This window comes from Galeopterus variegatus, unplaced genomic scaffold (assembly GCF_000696425.1).
Source record: "Galeopterus variegatus unplaced genomic scaffold, G_variegatus-3.0.2 Scaffold1664, whole genome shotgun sequence".
Lineage (NCBI taxonomy): Eukaryota > Metazoa > Chordata > Mammalia > Dermoptera > Cynocephalidae > Galeopterus > Galeopterus variegatus.
This window is the reverse complement of record NW_007727775.1, coordinates 90,658-106,615: the sequence shown is the minus strand read 5'-3', so window position 1 is coordinate 106,615 and position 15,958 is coordinate 90,658.

Here is a 15,958-nt window from a genome sequence, read left to right as displayed (position 1 = left end):
CCCCCACCCCCCCACCCCCCAGTACAGGCCCCACCCACCTCCCTCTGTGCACCAGGGGGAAGGTAGGAGCTCAGGCCTCACTCACAGAAAGGAGGCAGGGTCTGGTCTGGAGTAGGGGACCCAGGGCCATGCGGGCACAACATCTGGAACCTCCATGTCCTCACCCCTCAAATGGGGAGACACCTTCACTGCCTTCTCCTGAGGCTTTCAGATCAGCTGACATAACACTGTTCCACCGAAGAATCATTTCACCTCTTAGCAAGTCACCCTGTCTCCATGGACAGCCCCTCTTAGGGCTTGTGTCTCCATCACGTCCTCCTTTCCTTCACCGACCTCTTCCATGTGACAGGCCACCTCAGGCAGTTGTTCTCCGCTGGCAGCTCCATGGTTGGCTGGCTCCACTCCCTGGGCCTTGCTCTCAGACTGGGCTAGAGGGACCACATCCCCTGGTGCGCTCTTCCACCAGAGTGGGAGGTGGAAGCTCCCGGGGCAGGGGGGCGAGCAGGATATGTGGTGCCCCGTGAGGCCCAGGCTGGGAATCTTCACGTGGTCGCTTCTGCCCACATTCTGTGGCCTCAGCAAGCCACAGGGCCAAGCCCAACCTCAGTGGAGGGGAGCAGGGAACACTCCTCCCACAGAGATGCAGGAAAGGGTGCTGGGACAGAGGAGGAAGCCCAGCACTTCAGACAGTTTCCAGAGTCCCATCGACAGAGAAATAGGGGCCGACAGCCAATGGCCACAGTGAGAAAAGCCAGCCACCATCTCGGATTGGGGGAGCCATTTCCACATCAACCCTGAGGGTCTGCAGCCTCCTCTGGTTAAATTAAACCTGTCACAGGTACAGGGAAGGAACAGCACAGGACAACGGGTTACTGGAGTCTGAGCCAGGTCGTGCTCTCTGATGTGGCTGAAATCAAAGTATGAAGAGAAAATCCTGTGAGCACCATGGCCGAACAAGTGGCTGCAAAGGAGCCCCTGCGGCAGCACAGGCCATGTAAGGCTTTGTGCGACAGTGACCCTGCTCTGCAGAGCTGCAGAGGAGGAGGTGGTGGCTAACTGGGCACAATGACATGTGGGCTGGCAGGGGGACTTCCATAGGTCAAGAGGGGAAAAGGGAAGGACACAGAGCTCTGGTTCCCAGACTGCAGAGGCACCCAGTGAACTCATGGGGCGCCACTGGCTTTTACTTTTTGGCGGCTGTCTGGTAAGGGGATCTGAACCCTTGACCTAGTGTCATCAATACTGTACTCCAACCCACTGAGTTAACCAGCCTGCCCAGGCCCTTTTAAATTTCTACTCAACATCTTTGCGCACTGTGCCTGAGGCAGTTCACAGTTTTGGTATCTCATCTTGCTTCACTCTGTCCCATGATGTCCTTGGGGCAGTTACTAAAAAAGCAATTACTGTGTCAAAGTCAGTGTGGGACAACCAGATGATGGTGGCGGAGTCCAGTCAGATTCCAAGTTTTAAGAACTGCCCAACAGGCACATCCCATGAGCAGGTAATGGCAGATACTCAAAAATGAAATAAAAAATTCTTTATGTGTATTATTGTTCCAAATGCCCTCTATAAGTTGCCAGGACATAAATATTTATTGTTTGGGTTTATCTTCAAGGGTACTTCAAAAAGTTCATGGAATGATTTGTTTTATCTTTTAATTCTATTTTTCCGCAAACGTTTCGAAGTACCCTCGTATTTAATCAATAGAAGTGTTAGTTATTTCTTTTGGCCTAGGGGGTCCTTAAAATAATTATTGAGCCTTAACTAACAGTTCTGTAAACTGAGAAAGTTTGGGAACCTCTGGATTAGGTAACATAACGTGTATACCTGAGTTACTAGATTATATATCCTACTTTACTGAATATACCCTCTTTCCTGGCCTTCATCATTTACAACCGCTTGAACATCTTGTCACAAAAATTCTCCATTCTACAAATCACCACTGAAAAGAAAAATTGCAACAGAATAAACATATCACTTGTGATAAATACACGAGTTTATACTGAGGTAAAGCAATTATTAGCCATCTTTGGGGGATGCTAGGACACCAACTGATTCTGCAAACTGGCAAAGTCAAAGAATCAAGGGCTTATCCTGCCTTTCCTATGCAAAGAGTACTGCAAGTAACCCGACAGTTAGAAGCTTCTCTTTAGGTAGAATATTCCAGCTAAAAAATGAGGAAGGAATGTTACATGTTGACAGTGATGGTCTTCAGTGCCTAACCTAGGCCTGATGGTCAGTGGCTTAAAACATCACAAAAGAGAACCAGTCGTCCGTGCCTCCTGATCAAAGCACACAGCAGCACCTGGGAAGATCTCGCACCTGACCAAGCCTCTAGATCTAAACACCAACTTAAGGCAAATGCGGGGGACAGAGGCTTATGTTCAGTGCACCATGGGGACACAGCACGGCCTGGACTGTGGGAAACTGCAGGTCAAAGGACTGTCTCATCAATAAAGTTCAAAAAAGAAAGAAAACAAGAAGAGAGGAAGAATTTAAAGATAAAAAAGAAACTCGAAGGTCAAGGGTTTGGATAACCATACCTGCCAGCCGCCAAAAAAAAAAAAAGAAACTTGAGATATATCAATAAAGCCAACGTGCATTTAGATTCTCTAAAACAACCGTTCTTTTCATCACGTGATCAGACATTTGCTTCTTTAAACGAGTCACTTATGAAGCAATGAGAGAAAGCTCTGACCCAGCAGCTGAGGGAAATACCACGTTTTCAGAGGTGGTAACGGCCTGGGGTCATGCTTTCAAGGGTCCTTATATCTTAGAGTCACATACTGAAGTATTTAAGGATAATATGGCATGGTACATAATGCTGGCCTTGAAGCTGGTGACAGCATGAAGGGTTCATCATACGAGTCTCTCTGCTTTTGATTGTGTTGCAATTTTTACTTTTTAAAATTCTATAAATCAAAAACCACAACCGTATATCATGTAACATCCAAAAATAAGGTAGCAAGAAGTTAATGTTTCCACCACACCCAGGCACACGGCCAGTGCCTTGGGGCCCCACCTGGGGGCCCAGGGCATCAAGCCGGGGACCGGACCCCCCACCACAACCAGGTACACTGCCAGAGCCAAGGAGCATGCCAAAAAAATCACCCCCACGTGTGTGGCCCACCATGGCCACCACAGCAACCCCACCTGCCGTGAAAGTGGCCAGACATCAGAACCACCACGGCTTCGTATAATGTATGCTATACGAAGTTATTACGCAACGACAATCCTGCAGTGTGTGGGGACAAGAGAGAGATTCCCTCTGTCCTGGCCCTGCAGCCCCTGAAGCTGCCCAGCACCCCCAGACCTCACCAGAGACCAAAGAAAAGAAGAGGATGTCTCTCTCCACAAAGCCCATTCCAGAGTAACAGAAGCAGCATCTGCTCTGTGATAATATTGGGGGATCTGAACACACCTCTCAGCACTGGACAGATCATCTAGGCAACAAATCAACAGAGTAACTGTTACTCTTTCAGAAAGAGAGAAGAAATCTAGGGATATCAGTGGTGGGAGGGGGGAGGGAGAGGGGGATGGGGAGAGATTGGACAAGGGGCATAAAGAATAAGTATGATTTGTAACAATATACGTACTAGTAATATTGATTTGATCAACGTATGTCAACATTGAACCCCCAAAATATGTATAATCCATTACGATTCAATTAAAAAAAATAAAACCACTCAAAAAAATGTTTAAATGCTTAGGTTTGCACCTTAGAAGGTCCCCCTGGGGCCAGCCCGTGGCTGACTCGGGAGAGTGCAGTGCAGATAACACCAAGGCCGCGGGTTCGGATCCCATGTAGGGATGGCCAGTTAGCTCACTGGGTGAGCGTGGTGCTGACAACACCAAGTCAAGGGTTAAGATTCCCTTACCAGTCATTTTTTAAGAAAAAAAAAAAAGAAGAAGGTCCCCCTGGTCACAGTGAGGAGCGGAGCCTGGCAGGAGGGCAGACCTGGCTCCGGGTGGAGGGGAGAGCTGCGGTCTGAGGACAGGACTTGGTGCCAGATTAGGTGTGGAGGGTGAGAAAGGAGGAGGATTTTTGATCGTCGTCAGATTTGTGGGCTGGTGGATGGTGATCAGCCGTCAGGGTCGGGGCTCAGAGGGCTCAGGGTTCCACCTGCTTGGGGAAACACCAGACGGCTCTCCTCAGAGGCAGGGGCGTTGTCCCAGACTTTAGCTGCTGCTGAGATACCCCCCACAGACATCTGACAGACACTGTAAACTTGCTGTGGTCCGAACAGGCATCTCTGGCCTTCCCCACCCATTGCTCTGGCCCCACCACCATCCAGATGGCCAAACAACTGAGGGCCTCCTGGGTCGCTGTCATCCCTCAGCCCACCCGATGCATCTGACCGTCTCCCTGAGTCTGCAGCCACCACACCAGCCCCATCACCACTGCCTCTCCCCGTGACCTCCCTGCTTCCAGAAACCTGTCCCTGCAATCCACACAGCCCCCAGAACATCTTATGAAAGTGTCAGCGGATATCACTTAAAATCTGTCATCAGTTTCTCATTGTCCGCATGAAATCCAGCACTCACTGTGACCCATGAGACTCTAGCTCAGAGGCTCCCAGCCTGTCTGGAGAGCTGGGCCTTCTCATCATTCCCTCTCAGCTGAAGTGTCACCTCTTCAGAAAGGCCATCCCCTCCCCTGCCACCAGCGCTGCCTCAGTCTCATTTTTTCATGTTGTTCTCATTTACTTGTTGAGCCTCATTTCTGTCTGGCTTCTCGACAGAACGCAGGCACCAGGAGGCAGAGGCCTTGTCTTTCTTGTCATTCAAGACACCCCTCGTGCCCAAGCAGTGCCTGAAACACAGAGGCGCTGGCTCCACGGCTGGCTGCCGGCATCCCCTGGAGCTTCCTCCTCCTGGCCCCTTCCTCAAGGACGCTCCAGGGAAAGCCCTGTTCTCAGAGAGGACCCAGCACAGTGGACACTCTGGGCACCCAGCGTGAGCTGGCCAGAAGCCTCCAGGGGCTGTTGTGGCCCCATAAGGCACCCCCTCAGCCAGCTAGACTCCTTCTCTCCCCTGGGCAGGGGATGGGGGGGAATAGGGTTCCTGACCCCATGGGCAGAGCAGTCTTGGAGGACAAAAGTCCCTCTCTTGCTTCAGGTAAAGGGCCAGTGCCTTTGCCATGACATTGCTTTAATACCTGTGACCTGAGCAGGTCGCAGTCATCACTCAGCTCAACGTGACCCAGCCTCGGCTCCAGCCCTCATGAATTTGTGTTCATTATAAAGAAAGCATTCACTTGGGATGGAAAATTCCACAGAGCAACACGCATTTCAATTGCAGAGACTCGCAGCAGCTGCGCAGCCACGCTTGCAGCAGAGCGACCTCTGTTTCCTCATCCCCACTGTCCCTGAGCCCATCGTGGTGCTGGGATAGCTGGAGTTTGCCATCTGCAGTGTGTGAGGTACCAGGCACATCCCAGGCCGGTCTCCACGGTGGCCCCAGTCCTACCCCCCACCCTGCTGTATCTGCACTCTGCTTTTAGGGGAGATGCAAATGAGAAGGAGTTTGGTTAAAAAGCCGTTTTCTAAGGTGCATGTTGGGGGTTAGCACACCTGTAGCTTGAGCCCGTGAGCACAAATGGGAGCTTTTGTTCACTGCAGTGAGCCTGGGGCCCTTAAGGATTTAAATAGTCACAGCGCTCTGCTTTTTGGGGTGTGCCAAGGGCCCCCCCACCACCATGAGCTAATGTTTCCAACAAGGGCTGTGTGAAAACTGTTCCCCAAATTTTCCTATTCCAAAGCCACCTCAGTCTCCCCCAAGTGCCCCCTTCATGCCCAAGCCTGGGGGTCCACAGAAGGAGGGCCCTGAGGTCCAGGAAAAGAAGACTCCCAGATTTGAGGTGAGTGGTCACGGTGGCGTCATGGGTGTTTTCCATAGAGCTTTCCTCCAGCTCACTAATCCCCTCTGCAGCTGACTCCAACCTGCTGGTAAATCCACCTGTCGAATTTTAACTTTCGGTTATTGTACTTTTCTGTTTGGGAATTTTCATCTTATTTTTTATGAATTTCAATTTTCTGTGAAACTCTTCATCTTATCTATTTTCTTTAATATGTTAATCAGTTATTTTAAAGTCCATGCCTGAAAACTTCAATCTTCATCTTCCGTAGGTCCATGTTTCTTCCTCTGGTGTGGAGTATACTAACATTTATAAAGCAAATGTATTTTACAAGGCCTAGTTTCCAAAGCCCTGTAGTTTCAGGTATAACCTAACTTTTAAAAATTACATATGGAAAAGATAAGCTTGCAAAAGACAGGAAAGTTTCCCCAGGCTAAAGTCTCTGTTGTAGATAAAGAATTGTAACACAGCAAAATTGTTGGCTCAAGGACAGATGTCCTTGGAGCAGGTTAACCCACTGATTGATATGTTAAGAAAGTTACTATTGCTTCGCCCCCCATGTATTTCTCACCCCACTTCCCCTGGGTGATGGAGATGCAAAGGATTACTCAAAGCCCATCTCTACTGAGCAGTGAGAGGCCCCAAAGTGGTTAATCTCCCTGGGAATGCTCAAGTGAGAGCCAACCCTTCCATTTGGGAAATTAATGCCAAATTGGGGTTCTCCTCCTGCATTTATTTTCCAGACCAGGAAGTTACAGGAAGAGACATAGGTGGGGTTATAGTTTAACAGTATAGGCTGGTAACTTCAGTGAAACAAGCCAGATGACCTTCCAGTAAGGCAATTAAGTGGTCCTATCAACAACAGTTTGATCTTAGCAAACATTCCTTCCTATAGCAATTTCTCAGTATCTTTACATAACAATCAGTAACTAGTCTGTTGTTGAGCCAGCAACCTGCTGTGCCACAATCCTTATCTTGCAACAGAGACTTAGAGCCTGAGGGAAATTTCCTGTCCTTGCAAGGTCAATATCTGAAACTGCAAGACTTTGGAAAACCAGGCTCTGTGAAGTACATATGCTTTTTAGTATATTCCACAGTTACTTTATTGTTATGTAAAAATACTGAGGAAACTGCCTCAGTGTCCCATCCTACCCAGCCAGTGCTGTAAAGGAAAAGCCTGCACAGGAGCAGGACGTGGAGGCACCTCCAGGCCCCAGCAGGTGCTGGTCTACTGCGAGCTCCTCCACACCAGAAGCACCATCTGTTTGCAGGACCTGGAATGAATCGCTGAGCAGGAGAGCTGGCGAGGATGTGGACTGATAACCAGCCAGGCTAGTCCAACCAGCACAGCTGTGGGGACATCTTCCAGCTGCAGATGTCCTGCCAGAAAGTGTGCCAGACAAGAGAAAATGCCAAGGGGACACAGGCACTTCCCTCTGTGCAGCCAAGAGTCCTGTGGCATGGAAGATCTCTGCACCCCCACCCGAACCACAGGTCAGAGCTGTGTCCTTAGCAGCATGGTCCAGACAGTGGAGATGGTATATATAGGAGGTGGTGACTCCCTCCTGCAGACGCTCGCTCTGCAGCTCCTCAGGTGGAGCATCGGTCCTCAGCGCAGGCCAGCTACCTCTCCCCTGGAGCAGGTGCCAGCTCAGGGCAGCTTCCTCTCTGGAGCCTCTGCCCCTGTGGCCAGGTGGCAGTGCTAGATTTAAATCGGGCTTTCTTTTTTTTTTTTTTTGTCTTTTGTCTTTTTTCCGTGTCTGGCAACGGATCGCAACCCTCACTGTTGCCCCTGTACCGGACCGGGGACTGGCAACGGGATCGCAACCCTCGATGTTGCTCCCGCGCCTCGCTCAGCCAGTGAGCGGGAACCGGTCTGTATGTGGGATCCGAACCCTCGGGCGGGAGCGCCGCCGCACTTCCCAAGCGGCGCACTATCCAGTGCGCCACCGGGCCGGCCCGGCAGTGCTAGATTCTGACAAGAACCGCACATCACTGCTGAGCTTCCTCCCAGGGCTGGCAGTGAAGCTCATCTGCAGACATTGTTGGTTTCACAGTGACAGTTTCCACCGTGTTTCCCAAATGGGTTCCTGCCCCCAAGCCTTTGCACCATCCCTCCACCTGAGCACTCTGCTGAGGTGCTAAAGCAGCACCAAGGTATGGTTCCTCCTGGGAGGGGGGCCAGTTCTGCAGGATGAGGACTCATCAGAGCAGCTCGCAGGTGAGGGCGCTGCCAGACAGTGGCGAGCTCAGAGCTACGCCATCCGACTTGGAGGCCCCAGGTGAAAGGCTGAGAATTGTTGGGCAACATCCCCCAGGGAGAAGCTGGCATGGGCCATCTCCATGACAAGGGGGGCTTCCCATGCCTGAGCCTCACCAGTCAGCAGCCCTGAGGCCAAGGCTGGGGTGATGGTGCAGGCCCCACAACGCAGTGGCCATTGTGGCTCTAACCATAGACCCTTGGGCCTGAGTGCAAAGTGATGCTGTGTTTTCCAGCTCGGCCCACTCTGTGTCTGGGTGGGGCACCAGGAAGGCTGGTCCCACTGTCCTCCCCACCTCCCCAGGTCCCATGGGTCACTAGTCCCTGCCTTTTGCACACCTTCCATCCCCAGGGCATCTCTGGGCCTCAGAGCACAGGACTTTGAGGCATTGTGGTCCCATGTGGGCATTCTGCCCTGATGTGGGGAGACCATGGTCCCCAAGCTCCCCTGGGGACTTCTCCCAGCCCCACCGCCCAGAGGAAGTACTGAGTCATTACGTTCTGCGGTTGGGGACATATGCAGAAAGCACTGTGTCTTCATGGCAAGGCTGTGGGGGCTCAGCTGTGAGGAGAAGCATTTCCCAGGACAAGGCTCTCTCTGAAAGGGGTCTTGGGCCTCCCCCTGATGGTGGCCACCAGGACGGAGCCTGCTAAGGCCTGCAGTCCATGAAGAATGCTGCTTCTGTCCTGTGCCAGACTCCCCACCTTCCTGTGCTTGTCCCCCGAATGTGGCAGGCACTGGACCCCTCCACCCTCCAACCAGAGGTGCAGCACTACCCTAGGGAGGGGCCTGAGGGTGTAGGAAGAGGAAGGACCCCCAGGAGGAAAGCAGGAAAGGCCGCTGCAGGACCTCTGCCTCCTTAGGAACTGCAGGGCTCCTGGCTCAGTTCTGTCCTCTTACCTCTTGCTGTGTAGACACATCCACTCACCATGTGCGTGGCTTCCTAGACTCCCCGCTTCACGGCTTACGTGGAGGCACGGCTGCCCCTCCCCCAGTGTGGAGCTGCAGTAGGGCTGCACCAGCCACCTCCAGCCACCTCCAGCCTCAGGCAGGAGCAGTGATGGCACCTGGGGACTGGGGATGAGTCCCGCTTGGTTCTCTGTTCACCCCAAAGTCAGAGTGGCTAGCCATGGGTGGTCTTGTTGGTCTGCTCATCATCGTCCAAAGGCTTCTGGAGTTGCAGTGAGGCCATTGAGGCAATGGCTCTGCCCTTGTGAGCTCCTGGGCGATCAGCTCCTTCCTCACTTGGGCTCCTGTGAGGAGACACCTCAGCTGCAGGAAGCTGGCAAACATGAGTTTGCTGGCAAGGCCAACACCGAGGCTGCCACCACATCACTTGCTCACAGCCTATGCCATCTGGCTGCCACCATTCATAGCAGCCTGGTTAATTAAAGAAGGACAAAGGGAGTGTTAACAACGTCAGCCAGCTCAGCCAGTAGACACCATCTGTTTTGAAACTTCATCAGGCTACCGACAAGCAGTTCTCTTTGTTCATTGATTTGTTTACACACTCATTCAAGATGGAGTAACAGGGACCCCGAATAACAGGAAATCTGGACAACATAGTTTTTTTTTTTTTTTGTCTTTTTCCGTGTCCGGCAATGGATCGCAACCCTCAGTGTTGCCCCAGTACCGGACCGGGGACCGGCAATGGGATTGCAACCCTCGGCGTTGCTCCCGCGCCTCGCTCAGCCAGTGAGCGGGAACCGGTCTGTATGTGGGATCCGAACCCTCGGGTGGGAGCGCCGCCGCGCTTCCCAAGCGGCGCACTATCCAGTGCGCCACCGGGCCGGCCCCGGGACAACATAGTTTTGACTTAAGTCACTGGACGACAGGGCAGGATGGTGATCCCGAGAGAAGGGAAACCAGACAGTGAGTCCTATAACTGCACAGCTATGGCCAGGAGGCGAGTTCCAGGCTTCAGTGCAGGCAGGGGCAACCCAGACAGAGCCCATGGTCTCCCCAAGTTGAGAAGACAGAGTTCAGTGTTCAGGGAGACTGAGGCAGCTAGAATTTACGGTGCAGAGTATTGGAGAAGAGGAAGGACACAGAGAGCCAAAGCTCCAGGATCTGCAGAGGGTCCCCTCAAATCTCCAGCTGAGGACTGATCTGTGCCTGTGTGAGAAACCACACCAGGAGGCTGGGGAAAGAATTCCTGGAAAGGAGTAGACAAAACAATCCCCAGAGTTCACACAGGGATGGAATATCTTGCATGCCCATGAGCCACTGTGAAAAGGTCTCTTAATTCACAGGGTATTGTGTAGAATCCTCAGAAGGGTGTTGCTCTTAATAATGAAGCTAAATTAAGTATAGACTAAAGGCAGCTCTGGGCCAACCAGAAGGAAGCTTAGAAGCAAGTCTCTAAAGGACCAACTGATTCCGAGAAACTGAACCACATTCCAGACCAAAATCTAACACTCTTTAAAGGAATATGACAAAACCCAGGAGCCAACAATTTAAAATTCATAATATCCAGCATCTAATTAAAAAATCACCAGGTTCATCAGTCAGGGTCCCACCAGGAGACATAAACCACATATTTTAAACAAGGAAAGTTTACTATAAAGAATTATTAACTATTACAGGGAATTAATGAAGAGGGAACAAAAGAGAAATCTATAGAACACCCTAAGGCACAGGGAGGTACCTAACGGAAGGATTCAGACCTGGGAGAGGGTGTGGTTACAGCTGCCCATTGGATGGTAAAGTTCACTGGGCTGTCCTAGGCCAAGGCTGGAGGCCAAGAACCACCTGCAAGGGTACTAACAAAATTAGCTGGACAACTATTTGCAGAAGTGCTGGGAAGCCACTGGGGTAGGGATGAGGTTGCTGTTGAACTCACCAGAAAGTTGCCCGGAGGCCAGCTCGGGTGTGGTGGAAGATGCCTGAAAGCTGCCTGGCATAAACAAAGCACACAGAACCAAGAAATAAGGCCCCTTCTTCTCCTGCGCCCTCCACTGTCAAAGATTAGCATTGGACAAGGGAGAAATGTTCTAATATCACAAGCAGGCAGTGAAGAGTAGATTTAGAGTTGAGAGGCAACAAATTGATAACTGCTATAACAGACATACAAAAAAAAAGAGAGAAGAGAGAGAGAACACACGAAACAAAACAAAAATACAAATAGACATGCAAAAAAAAAAAAAAAAAGAGGAAAATGTGACCTATAGCCATATAAAAAATATCAGTCATTACAAACTGACCTAGAAATGACAGAGATAAAAGAACTAGCAGACAAGGACAATGAAACAGCTATTATAAATAAGCTCCATATATTCAAGGAAGTAGAGAGAAACAAGAATAATGAGGAAATGGAAGATATAAAAAGACCCAAATAGAACTTTCAGAAATAGTAAAAACTATATCTAAAATGAAAAAATACACTAGATGGGATCAACATCAGATAACCACTGCAAAATAAAAGATCAGTGAATTCTAAACATAGCAATTAAAACTATTCAAATAAAGTGCACAGAGAAAAAAAAGTGTTCAACACTATTAAGCAGTCTAATGTGCACATAAAGGTGATCCCCAACTTTTTATGGTTCAACTTATGATTTTTTGACTTTACAATGGGTTTATCAGAATATTAAATGTATTTTCCACTTACAATATTTTCAATTTACAATGGGTTTATCAGGATACATTCCCAACATAAGTCAAGGGGTACCTGTAAATGGAAGTCCCAGAAAAAGAACAGGGAAGAGGAGAAAGAAACTATATTTGAAGCAATGATAAGCAAAATTTCACAAATATGATGAAAACTTTAAATTCATAGATCCAAGAAGATCAATAAAACCCAAGCAGAATACACCTCAAGAAAACCACACCAAGGCACATCATAACCAAGCTGTTGAAAACCAATGTTAGAGAAAAAAGTATTAAAAGCAGCCAGACTAAAAATCACATCATGTACTGATAAATACAGATAAGAAAAACATGAGAATTCTACTGCAAGCCAGAAGACAGTGGAGTGACATCTTTAAAGTACTGAAAAACAAACAGAAAAGCCCTGCCAACTAGGTTCTTTTTATCCACCAAATGTATTAAAAAATGAAGGCAAAGGATGTTCATTCTCCAGAGAGGCATGTAAGGAGCTCGGAAGTTGTCGCTACCATCTGTACAACAAGAAAAAAACTGAGCAAACTGAAAAACAACAATTCATCAGAGAATTGATGTCACAGGGCAAATGACTGCCCCCCATATTGGAGATAGACAGGTGGACACAGAGAATCACAGCTTACCAGAGCAGAAGCCCAGGAGCAAAAACCAGGGCAGGAAAACAAACTGTAATTGATAAATTACTGGAAGCTCAATGCAGACAAGTTTGAGTGTTAAAAAAAACTTCAGGAGAGCCCATTCTTAAGGGAACCCACACACTTTTGTGAGTTTTACCTCCATGAGCCCACCAGGTTCTGACAGTGAAGATCAGAGAACGATCCCCTCATGCTTCTGGAGGGAGGAGAGGGGAAAATAGCCATTTTGGAATGTGTCCTGAGCATTCTGTTCTCAACAAGGCCTGTCCTTAAGGAAAACTATTTTACCAGAGCCTAGCTTGCTGAGGTTTTGCCAGAATCTAATTGACCCAGGGGGTGGGAAATGCCCAACTCCAGCCCCCTCTGTCTTCCTGTTTCACCTGAGTGGGGAAAAACCTAAAACTGAGAAGAATGTGTGAAGGCCAGAGGCCATGGAGGAAAAACCTAAATCTGAGAAGAACTTGCAAAAGTCACAGGCAAGGGGCACAGGCTCATGAAAAGACTGAGAGCTAATCATAGGATTAGGACTCATATAATAACCGGTGAATACAACTGGAAAAACTACACATCTCAGACCTTATTTAACAAGCCTCTAGGGAAACCCAAAGGGGAGAAAAAAATGACACAAGAGGAAATTTTGGCTGATACCTACACCTAGAGCAAACAATAAACACAGCCTAATTCCTAGCCAGGTACACATAAAACTCACACTACAAACCTATTTTCTTCAATTTCATTTCACCAGTATATAAAGTCTGGCTTTCAACAAGAAATTACAAAACACACTAAAAGAAAAAACACAGACTTTGAAAAGACATAGCAAGAATCAGGACCAGACTCAGATATGGCAAAGATGTGAGAATTAGCAGAGCTAACAACTTTGATTTAAAGCAACTATGACTAATATGCTGAGGGCTTGTAGTAGATTGAATTATGTACCCCCAAAACTCCCTGAAGCTTGAATTGTGTCCCCCAAGTTTTATGTATTAGAAACTTAGCCCCCACTGTGACTGTTAAGAGGGTGGGAAATCCTATTATGGTAATTGAAAGGTGGAGCCTTGAAGAGGTGATTGGATTGTAGGACCATGCAGTAGTGAATGGATTAAAAATAGTGGTCAGGGGCGTGGTTATGAGGGCTTTAAAAGAAGAGAGATGAGACTGTCTCTCTCTCTCTCTTTCTCTCTGTCTGCTCCCTCTGCTTCCACCATCTTGCAACATGAGACCCCTGGGTCACTGTTGCCACCACCAGATGGACTTTGGACTTCCTAGCCTCAGAAACTGTAAGCAATAAATTTTTCTTTATAATTACCCAGTTCTGTGTATTTTGTTATAAGCAAGAAAAATGGACTAACACAGGGCTCTAATGGAAAAAGTGGACAATATGCAAGAATAGATGGGTAAGATAAGCAGACAGATGGAAATTCTAGGAAAAATTCAAAAGAAAATGCTATAAACCTAAAATATTATAAGAGAAATAAAAAATGCCTTTAACAGACTCATCAATAGACTAGATGCAACCAAGGAATCAATGAGATTAAAAAAATATCAATAGTAACTTCCAAACCTGAAATGAAAAGAGAGAAAAGAATGAAAAAGATGAAACACAATTTCCAAGAATTATGAGACAATTACAAAGGCATAATTATGTACAATGGGAGCACCAGGAGAAAAAGAAAGTAACAGAAGAAATATTTGAAGCAATAATGACTGACAATTTTCAAAAATGGATGACAGACACCAAACCACAAATCCAGGGAACTCACAGACTACCAAACAGGATAAATACCAAAATATCTACATGGCAAATCATAAACTGCAGAAAATCAAATACAAGGAAAAAATTTTGGAAGAAGCAAGATGGGGGGGAAAAGCACATTTCTTAAAGAGGAGCGAAAATAAGAATTACAAGAGACTTCTTTGAGAAACTGTTCAAGGGAAAAAAAAAGAGTAGAGGAAATATTTAAAGTGTTGAAAGAAAAAGAAACCCACTAACCTAAAAATTTGTATCAAGCAACATTACCCTTAAAAAGTAAAGAGAAATAAAGACTTTCTCAGGGGCCGGCCCGTGGCTCACTCGGGAGAGTGCGGTGCTGAGAACACCAAGGCCACGGGTTCAGATCCCATATAGGGATGGCCGGTTTGCTCACTGGCTGAGCGTGACACCAAGTCAAGGGTTAAGATCCCCTTGCTGACAACACCAAGTCAAGGGTTAAGATCCCCTTACCGGTCATCTTTTTAAAAAAATAAATAAATAAATAAATAAAAATTAAAAAAAATAAATTAAAAAAAAAAGACTTTCTCAGAAGAACACAAGAAAGGAACAGCATTTAGAGAAGGAATATGTGAAGGCAAAATATTTTATTTTTCTTATTCTTAATTGATCTAATAGATAACAGTTTGTTAAAAAAATAATGTATTCAATGATTATAGCTTAAGAATAAGTGAAATTAATGACAACATTGTCACAAAGGGATGGTAGAGAGGAACTGGGAATACTCTTATAGGGTACTTTTACTACCCATGAAGTGGTATAGTGTTATTTGAAAGTGGACTTGGATTGGTATTAAAAAGTAAAAAAGTAAGAAGTATAATTGGTATGTTAATAAAGGAGAAAAATGTAATCACATAAAATGCTCAATTAAAACCAAGGGGTGGGGGCCGACCCTGTGGCTCACTCGGGAGAGTGTGGCACTGGGAGCGCCGAGGCTGCGGGTTCAGATCCTATATAGGGTTGGCCAGTGCGCTCACTGGCTGAGCACGGTGCGGGCGACACCAAGCCAGGGGTTATGATCCCCTTACTGGTCACAAAAACAAAAAAACAAATAAATAAAAAATAAATAAATAAAACCAAGGGGTGGTGGTGGGAAACAGTGAAAGCAGAAAACAAGTGAACACTCCCCCCCCACAAGTGCAAAGCAAAAAAGAAAAGAAAAGGAAAAAACAAAGAAGAAAAGCAACAGAAAACAGCAACAGATATGGCAGATATTAATCCTACTTTATCAATAATCACTTTAAATTTCAATGGTCTAGTTATGCCATTTGAAAGACAGAGAATGTCAGTGTGTATCTAAAAACAAGACCCAACTATATATTGCTATAGAAAAACTCACCTTAAACATAAAGACACAGACAGATTAACATTAAAAGAATGTATAAAAACACATCAGGCTAACACTAATCAAAAGAAATCTTAAGTAGCAATATTAATTTCAGTCAGAACAGACTTCAGATTAAGAAAAATTATCAGGGATAGAGAGAGGGCCATTACATAATAATAAAGGAGTACTTCTCCAAGAAGACGTAATAACTTTTTTGTATGTGTCTAACAACAGAGCACCAAAATATATGAGGTAAAAACTGATAAAACTGCAAATAGAAATAGATGAATTCACTATTGTAGTTGGAGATTGCAACACTTCTCTATCAAAATGAACAGACCCAGGGCCGGCCCGGTGGCGCACTGGATAGTGCGCCGCTTGGGAAGCGCGGCGGCGCTCCCGTCCGAGGGTTCGGATCCCACATACAGACCGGCTCCCGCTCACTGGCTGAGCGAGGCGCGGGGGCAACCCCCAGGCCTGCAACCC